Genomic DNA, 9,230 nt, shown 5'->3' with positions numbered 1-9,230 from the left:
GATTAGTTGGATTTCCTTTTCAAAGAACTGGCACAGGCACAATGGGCTGAATGGCCTCCTGTACTGTGCAATTCTATAATACTGCATCCTGATGTCCTGCTCCTAATCTAGACGAAAGCTGCAATGCGGCTTTAGGCTGGTGTGAGCCGTGGAAGCCGTGTGTTTGTTGCAAATTCGGATGTGTAGTGAAGGCCATCGGAAGAGTGGGATGCAATAGGGTGTCATCATTCTGTCTGCTGATTAAAACTAACATAAGTGAATTATTGGGTTCACAGGAAAGCATTTTAAATCCCAAACCTCAGATATTTTCCATCCTTTTGGATGAAACTCTCATCGTTTAAGCAGCACCAACCACAAGAAGAGTTTCTGTAGTGTGTAACAGTGTCTTTGTTCCCCAAATTATCTATCTCCATACACCACCATCTACCCATTCATCCTTCTGAGGCAGGTCCTTCCGCAGAATGGGGCATTTGGAAAAAGTAAGTCGTCTCTGGTGCAGAGAAACTTTCTGTTGGCTTGCTGGCCCTGATGCCTTATAGGCATGAAGAGCCCATATCTAACCATGTGTCATCACAGAGTTTTTACAGCATGGAAGGAGGCCATTGTGTCTGTACTGGCTCCCCGAATGAGCAGTTTATTTTGTACTATTCTCCTGCCTTCTCCCCATAACCCTGCACATTGCTCCTTTTCGTTTAACAGTCTAGTTCCAATTTGAACGATGGGTGCCCCAGGTCTTTGGAGTTATTTCTTTGTCTAGTAATGTACTGTAGAGAGGTTAGTCATTCAGAGAATGATGACCCTACATGGTAGGTAATAACTTCCTGACAGTGGCTACTGTCACTGACAGTCTTTTCTCAGCTTTGCAATAGCAGAGGGCAGCTTACATTTTTTTTATTCAGTCTTGGTGTGTCTGGGTCATTGACACAGCCAACATGTACTGCCGGATCGTTATTGCCCTCGAGATGGTGGTGATAAGCTGCTTCCTTGAATGTAACTGAATAGCTTGCTCAGCCTTTTCAGGTCTGGAGTCACATATACGCCAGACCAGGTAAATTTCCTTCGCTGAAGGATATTTGTGAACCAGGTAGGTTTTGATGATAATCTGGTATTTTCATGGTCACCATTACTGAGACTAGCTGTTTTATTCCAAATTTATTTAACTGAATTTAAATTCTCCAGCTGCTGTGGTGTGATTTGAACTTGTTTGCTCAGATCATTCGTCCAATGCTATTAGAATTACGCTACCATATCCCCAAGTTACATATGGCCAGAGTCGACTGTAGACCTCGCAACTTCTCAGTTGGGGGTGAACCTGTTGCAGGGGGTTTCTTCAATACTTCTGGGTACCAAAGGTTTCCTGAGGTTGTCACCATACTCATAGTTTCACTTGCAGAGCCTTGATTCATGGACCTGAGAGCTAGGATGGTTTTCACCCTCGGGCTCTTCCTCTCAGAGTGTATGCGTTATCCTTAAAATGTTAGCCATGGCTCAGTTTGCAGCAATCTTACCTCCACATCAGAAGGCTGTAGTTTATTTTGCTCCTGGGCAAAATCTAGGCTGGCGCTCCCAGTGCAGTACTGAGGGAAGTTCTGCAATGTCGATGGTGCTGTCTCTCAGTTGAAATATTAAACCAAAGTCGTGTCCGTTCTTGGGGTTGTAAAAGACCACATGGCACTATTAGAAGACAATCAGAGGAGTTCTCCCCAGAGCTCAAATAATTTCCTGGTCATTATCTCATTGCTGTTTGTGGGAACTCCCTGTGCAAATTGGTTGCCTTGTTTTCCTACATTACATCTGCGATGCTCTTCAAAAGTAATTCATTGGCCGTGAAACACTTTGGGGCAACCTGAGGTTGTATATAAATACAAGTCTGTCTTTATTTGGTTGTATTAGCACAGCCCTGCTTGGACTGTCTCAAAGGCAGTTGAGTTCTTTAGGATGGATAAACAGTACTTTCAGGCTGCCACCCTTCAGCAGTGGAGGCACCTTGGCACCTGGAAGACTCCATGACCTAGACAGGCATTAACTCTTCACTTTTTGATCATGTCACATTGGAGAGTCTAACACAACTTTCATAAGATAAGTACGATAGACCATTCAGTAAGATCATGAGTGTTCGTTTACCTCAAATCCACTTTCCTGGTCTATCCTCGTATCTCTTGATTCCCTTAGCGTCAAAATGTATTAATCTCTGTCTTGAATATACTCAGCAACTGAGCATCCACAGTCCTCTGGGATAGAAAATTCCAAAGATTCACAGCCTGCTGAGTGATGAAATTTCTCCTCATCTCAGTCCTAAATGCTGAGACTGTGACTCTTAGTTCTAGACTGTAGCTCGGGGAAACCTCCTCCCAGCATTTACCCTGTCAAACCCGTTAACAATTTTGTTTCAGTGAAGTTACCTCCCATTCAATCCCTCCTCATAGGACAGCCCTCATCCCAGGAATCAGCCTGGTGAACAAATTTGATTCGAAGCAACAGCTTCCAAACGCGCAGCATAGTAACATGTTTTTGATGTCAAATCCTTTGGATCATTCAAGGTGAAATAGGAATTGAGTTGGCTCCACTCTTCCTCAAGCTGTTTTTTTTTTGCTAAGAATAGTCTTTATTCTCCTATTTATTTAATGTAACTTGGGCACCAAATAAAAGCTGCAAATAAATAAGGTACAAAGTTCAGCAAAGGCTAAATGAAAGGAAACAATGGAGGAAAAAGGGGGGGAAATTGCTTTCTTTGTCAACCCTAGCAACAGTTGCTATAGGGGTAGCCCAGTCTGACACACTTGAGAGGGGAGGAGGGCTTTAGTTAAACATCTGTCAACGGACCTATACCACCACCTGCTTTAGAAGCCAAGTTTATCTCATCAATCATAAAATGACTGCTCCTCGTAAGTAGGCAATTGTTACTGCTTCAAACACACACCCAAGGAAAATGAGATCAAGTGCAGTTAAGCATTTATAAGGAATACTATAACCTATACTGTTGGGATTGCAAAAGCAGGGTAGGGGTAGTCGCATCCTGATTGTGAGGTAGGAGGGTTAAGATCAAAGAATATTGGGCTTATTCTCCCTTGTTACAGCCTCCTTTTGAATCATGTGACATTACTACACTGTTGCACTGACATCACAATGATCTCCATTCTCAAACTAGGGGAGCTGGGGTCCATGAGTGCCTGGGTTGATTACCTTTGGTTTCTTTTGGGACTACTTGTGGAGCTTTCAATGGCATTCGTGTTAGAAAAGCAACGTAACATGGAAATAAGCGGAGTAATCCTGAGCATTGCTTGTTACCCTAATGTCCTTTAGGGAAGGAAACCTGCTATCCTTTACCCACCCTAGTACTATATGTGACTTCAGTCCCATGTCCATTTTGGACATGTGTTGGAAAATAATTTATCATCTACAGCCAGAAGTGCCAATTCAATTCAATTCACTCCACGTGATGCCACAGAACAGCTGAGAGCACAGCGTACAGCAAAGGCTATGGGCCCAGACAACTGCATGGCTGTAGTGCTGAAGATGTGTGCTCCAGCACTAGCTGTGCCTCATTTTCCAGTACAGCTAAAATACTGACATCTACTCAGCAACATTCAAAATTACACAGTTATGTCCTGTCCACAAAAAGCAGGACAAATTCAACCCGGCCAATTATAGTCCCATCAGTCCACTGTCAAATCGCCAACAAAGCGAGGGATGGTGTAACTGACACTTCTATCGAGCGGCACTTAACAATAACATGTTCCTTGATAAAAGCAAAAAACTGCGGATGCTGGAAATCCGAAACAAAAAACAAAAATACCTGGAAAAACTCAGCAGGTCTGACAGCATCTGCGGAGAGGAACATAGTTAACGTTTCGAGTCTGTATGACTCTTCAGCAGAACTAAGGAAAAATGTACCTTGATGCTCAGTCTGGGTTCTGTAAGGACAACTTTGCTCCAGACCTCATTGCATCTTTGGTCTAAACATGGCCAAAAAAGCTGAATTCCAGAGGTGAGGTGAGAGTGACTGCCCTTGACTGAGTGTGGCATCAAGAAGCCTTAGGAAAGTTGAAGTCAATGTGAATTGGGAAAACTCCCCATCAGCTGGAGTCATATCTAGCACAAAGGAAGATGGTTGAGGTTGTGGGAGAGCAATCATTTCAGTCCCAGGACATCACTGCAGGAGTTCCTCAGGATACCATCCTAGGCCCAACCATCTTCAGCTGCTTGATCAATGACCTTTCCTCCATCATAAGGTCAGAAGTGGGGATGTTCGCTGATGATTGTACAATGTTCAGCATCATTCACAACTCCTCAGATACTGAAGCTGTCCATGTCCACAATGAGCAAAATGTAGTCAGCATTCAGGTTTGAGCTGATAAGTGACAAGTAACATGATACACAAGTACCAGGCAATAGTCATCTCCAATACAGGGAATCTAACCATCTGCCCTTGATATTCAATGGCATGACCATCACTGAATACCTCACTATCAACATCCTGGGGTTACCATTGACCAGAAACTGAACTGGACCAGCCATGTAAATCCTGTGGCTACAAGGGCAGGTCAGGGGCTGGGAATTCTGCAGACAGTAACTTGCCTCCTGACTCCCCAAAGCATGCCCACCATCTACAAGTGTTACAACCAGGTGAGGAGTAGAATGGCTCCCCTCTTTGCCCTCCCTGTGTTTGACCGCAACATTTTTTTTTTGAAAAGGATATACTTGCCAATTCAGTGATTACTTAACTTTTTACATGCTGTAATCAAAATGAACCAAAGGACAGAGTTTCTTGAGTTCAACAAAGCGGTTAGCTTTATTGTCATTAAACCAATCTAAGTAAAATAATAAGATACTTTCACACACACATAAACACTCGAAATTCACACAAATACAGACCACAGACCGAGGAAGGATAGGTTGGCCAAATTAGAGACCATAAAAAAGTAGAGTATACAGCCTGTAGGTTGGTGCCTTGGCTGGCATCGGGCTGAATGCAGTGGTCTTGATGCTTCTGGTTTAAAACAGAGTTGGTTGTTCTTTGAGAGGCAGTTGTGCTGGGTTGAATTCTTTTAAGAAATCTCTGCAGCAGGGAGCAAACAGAGCTCAAAGCTTAGCAGGTGGGTTCCCATTTAGGTCTTCTCCCAATGCTGCTTGTCCTCAGTTCTGTTGGGAAACAGTGCTTAAAACAGACAAAGGGTTGGCTTGTAATGTGTCCTTCCTTCTCCAATTGCTGGGGATTTCAAAAAAATTACATTGTCCGTGTATTCCAAAACTGACTTTTAGTCTTAATAGCTTTTCTCCAACAGTTGAATACCTCAGGTGATTGCTGTGGATGCCTTGCTAATGAGACAATATGTGAGTCCTTCACATTCTCCTAAAGTCATTGCCTTTGATGGATATTGCAGATAGACTGACTCCACTCCAATGAATTGGAATGTGGAATATATGGTAATGCAAATCGGAGTTAGCTATCTCGGGCTGAAAGCTCAAGTCACTGTTATAGGCTCTATATTTTCAAAGTCTGTTTTTAAAAGTTCAATTCAGTTTTCCAGCCGGTTGATTAAAAATCATTATTTGGCATAAAGCCCATCTTCGTGGCACAAGACAGGAGTGTGATGGAATACGTTCTATTTGCCTGGAAAAGTGCAGCTCCAACAACACTCAAGAAACTTTTGCCATCCAAGAAAAAGCAGCCACTTGATTGGCACCCTATCTGTCACCTTAAATATTCACTTCACCACCAGTGCACAGTGACAGGAGTACGTACCACCTACAAAATTCACTGCGCCAAATCCTCAAGGTGTCTTTGACAATATCTTCCAAGCCTGCAACCTCTACCACCTAGAAATACACGGGCAGCAGATGCTTGGGGAACACCAGCAACTGGAAGTTCCCCTGACTTGGAAATATATAGCAGTTCCTTCACTGTCTCTGGGTCAAAATCCTGAAACTCCCTGCCTAACAGCGCTGTGGGTGTACCTACATCATGTGGACTGCAGCGGTTCATGAAGGCAGCTCACCACCGTCTTCTCAGGAGCAATTAGCAATGGGCAACAAATGCTGGCCTTACCTTGACCCCTTCATCCAAAGAATGAATAATAAACAATTAAGACTTCAGATAAGCCAGCCAATTACTCTGCCTGGAAACTTCTTCCGCTCTTCCTCCAGCATCTAACACACCTTATAATTAAAACTGGCATTAAAGGCTTACGTGAGCCTTCATTATGTGGTGGAAAGGTTGACGCCATTGGTTTTAATTTTCCAAGTTTCCCTAGACTCAGGGAAAGTGCCATTAGATTGGAAAATAGCAAATGTAACTCCTTTATTCAAAAAGGGAGAGAGACAGAAAACAGGAAACTACAGACCAGTTAGCCTAACATCTGTCATAGGGAAAATGTTAGAAGCTATTATTAAAGATGTTATGTCAGGGCACCTAGAAAAATCCGAGGCAGAATCAACATGGTTTTGTAAAAGGGAAATCATGTTTAACCAATTTATTGTTCTTTGAAGGACTCACATGCTGTGGATAAAGGGGAACCGGTGGATGTACTGTACTCAGATTTCTAGAAGGCACTTGATAAAGTGCCACATCAAAGGTTATTGCAGAAAATAAAAGCTCGTGGTATAGGGGGTAACATTGGCATGGATAGAAGATTGGCTAGCCAGCAGGAAGCAGAGAGTTGGCATAAATGGGTCTTTTTCTGCTTGGCAGGATGTGACGAGTGGTGTGCCACAGGGATCAGTGCTGGGGCCTCAACTTTTTACAATTTATATAAATGATTTGGATGAAGGGACCGAAGGAATGGTGGCTAAATCTGCTGACAGCACAAAGATAGGTAGGAAAGTAAATTGTGAAGCAGGCGTGAGGAGGCTACAAAGTGGCATAGATAGGTTAAGTGAGTGGGCAAAGATCTGGCAAATGGAGTATAATGTGGGCAAATGTGAAATTGTTCATTTTGGCTGAAAGAATAAAACATAAGCTTATTATCTAAATGGTGAGAGATTGCAGAGCTCTGAGATTCAGAGGAATCTGGGTGTCCTAGTGCATGAAACACAAAACGTTAGTATGCAGGTACAGCAGGTAATTAGGAAAGCTAATAGAATGTTTTTGTTTATTGTGGGGGGAATTGATTACAAAAGTAGGGAGATTATGCTTCAGTTATACAGGGCATTGGTGTGACCACATCTGGAGTATTGTGTATAATGCTGGCCTCCTTATTTAAGGAAAGATATAAATGCATTAGAAGCAGTTCAGAGAAGGTTTACTAGACTAATACCAGGAATGGGCAGGTTGTCTTATAAGGAAAAGCTGGACAGGTTATACTTGTATCCACTGGAATTTAGAAGAGTAAGAGGCGACTTAACTGAAACCTTTTAAGATCCTGAGGGGTCTTGACAAGGTGGATATAGAGAGGATGTTTCCTCTTGTGGGAGAATCTGGAACCAGGAATCACTGTTTAAAAATAAGGGGTTGTTCATTTAAGACAGATGAGGAGAAATAATTTTCTCTCAGAGGGTTGTGAGCCTTTGGAACTTTGGAACAGAGCCTTTGAGTATTTTTAAGGCAGAGCTAGATAGATTCTTGATTAACAAGGGGGTGATAGGTTAGCAGGGATAGACTGTTGAGATTACATTCAGATCAGCCATGATCTTATTGAATAGTGGAGCAGGCTCGAGGGGCCAAATGGTCTACTCCTGTTCTTATTTCTTATGTTCTTGTGTATTGTGGCAGCCTTCTGTCGATGGTTTACACAATATTGGTCAACTCTGTATTAAGCGTCACCTGATATGGCTTAGGAGCCCCACTCTGGCACGGCAGTCTCTGGAAGACACTGGGCTGAGAAGGTTCATGATTCTCTGGCCTTTGTTTTCTCTAGACCCTCTTCTTGGCCAGCTGAGCTTTTCATTTATGTTCACCTCTTCCAATTCCCTTCCAAACAGTCAGCCTCCAGAGGTCACGGCCGTCAGCGATTGTCTCCCAGTTGTCAGTATCAATGTCCGTCATCTTTATATCTCGCTTGCAGGTGTCCTTGTAGCAGAGGTATGTACGCCCAGGAGGTCATGACCCAGTGACCAGTTCATCGTACAGAAGGTCTTTGGGTTTGCGGCCATCATCCATCCAATGAACATTGGATTAGCAATGAGTGCATGTTGATGGAATTAGCATGCTCCAGGACCTCTTGGTGACCTTGTCCTGCCAAGAGATGCCAAGGATATGTCTGAGCGAACATGGAAACTATTCTCCTTTTCTGCTGCCTAGCATATGTTGCCCCAGGTCTCACCACTGTAGAGGAGTGCACTGAGGGCATAGGCTTGGTAGATTTGCAGTTTGCTGTTCTCAGTCAGAATGCTGTTGTTCTACACCCTCTCACTTAGCTTAGACATAACAGCTGCAACTTTTGTGATGTGTGTGTTGATATCAGCATCAAGTGACAGATTACTGGTGATTGTAGAACCTAGATATGTGAAGCTATCAACAACCTCCAGCATCACATTGTCAATGCTGATAGACGGTGGTATGGCAATATTCTGGGCCATGATATTTGTCTTCTTGATGCTGATGGTCAAACTCTTTACAGGTGCGAGGGTCTGTCCATTTGCTGCTGAATTTGTTCCTCAGTATGGAATGTTAGTGTGGCATTATCAGCATAGAGAAACACTCTGATGAGGACTTGGCATAGCTTTGTCTTCAGGTGAGCAAGGCTGAACATCTTTCTGGTGTGTAAGTAGACACCCTCTGTAGATGACCTGAAAGCATATGACAGCAAAAAATGGTGTTGGTGCCAGGACACAACCCTGTTTGACCCCACTGCGGACCTCAAAGGTTTCTAAGCTGGCCCCCATCGTAGCTGACCTTACCCAGCATGTTGTCATGGAAAGAGATCACATTGAGCAACTTCAGCAGGCTGCAATTTTCCTACAGCAGCTTAAATAGACCATCTCTGCCGTTACAATCGAATGCCTTAGTAAAATCAATGAAGGCAATATATATTGGTCTCCTTTTCTCATGGCATTTCTGTTACAGCTGCTGGATTGAGAAGATCATGTCAACTGTAGATCCTCTAATTTTAAAATCACACCGGGATTCTGGTAGATGTGTTCAGCCAGGATCTGCAGTCTGACAAGGGCAACGTGGGCAAATACTTTGCCCATGTTGCTCAGCAGGGAAATGCCTTGATAGTTGTTACAGTCACTGCAACCGCCCTTGTTTTTGCACAGGGTCGCATTTCATATATCCTGGGGCACTGACT

The sequence above is a fragment of the Carcharodon carcharias genome, chromosome 2, assembly GCF_017639515.1.
Source record: "Carcharodon carcharias isolate sCarCar2 chromosome 2, sCarCar2.pri, whole genome shotgun sequence".
Taxonomy (NCBI): Eukaryota; Metazoa; Chordata; class Chondrichthyes; order Lamniformes; family Lamnidae; genus Carcharodon; species Carcharodon carcharias.
Note: the sequence above shows the minus strand (reverse complement) of the source record.